Source organism: Garra rufa, chromosome 9, assembly GCF_049309525.1.
Source record: "Garra rufa chromosome 9, GarRuf1.0, whole genome shotgun sequence".
NCBI lineage: Eukaryota > Metazoa > Chordata > Actinopteri > Cypriniformes > Cyprinidae > Garra > Garra rufa.
The window spans coordinates 3,933,822-3,934,792 of record NC_133369.1 but is presented as its reverse complement, the minus strand read 5'-3'; positions in this window follow the sequence as shown (position 1 = coordinate 3,934,792).

The window sequence follows — 971 nt, the reverse complement described above, 5'->3', positions numbered from 1 at the left end:
CATTTTTATGTTTGAATGTTGTCTAAGTTGTTGTTGTCTATATAATTGTTCAAAATAAATCCCTTTATATTCAATTAGTTTGGATGGATTTTCATTTATGAGAACCTGGTATATTTGAGTGAAAAGAATCCTTATGCCTCATTTTGTTGTCTATTACATATGTAGTGTAATTGATGACTAGTCTATTCTTGGGCTATGGTTAGACGTCTATTAGATTTTCACTGACAGCCCAAAATCAGCCTTGTTTTAGCCTAGACCCATATTGCCTGTCTATTAGACGTATATATGTAGTCGTTTAATAGCGGTCTAATTGATGACTAGTCTATACTTGGGCTATGGTTAGACGTCTATTAGACGTACAAATATAGTCATTCAATAGCTGTCTGATTGCCTATTCTTAGACTATGGTTAGACGTATATATGAAGTCATTCAATAGCTGTCTATTCTTGGGCTATGGTTAGACGTCTAGTAGACGTATAAATATAGTCATTCAATAGCTGTCTGATTGTCTATTCTTGGGCTATGGTTAGACGTCTATTAGACGTATAAATATAGTCATTCAATAGCTGTCTGATTGTCTATTCTTGGGCTATGGTTAGACGTCTATTAGATGTATATCTGTAGTCATTCAATAGCTGTCTATCCTTTGGCTATGGTTAGAATAGACAGCTATTGAATGACTACATATATACGTCTAATAGACGTCTAACCATAGCCCAAGAATAGACAATCAGACAGCTATTGAATGACTATATTTATACGTCTAATAGACGTCTAACCATAGCCCAAGAATAGACAATCAGACAGCTATTGAATGACTATATTTATAGGTCTAATAGACGTCTAACCATAGCCCAAGAATAGACAGCTATTGAATGACTACATATATACGTCTAATAGACGTCTAAACATAGCCCAGGAATAGACAGCTATTGAATGACTACATATATATGTCTAATAGACGTCTAAA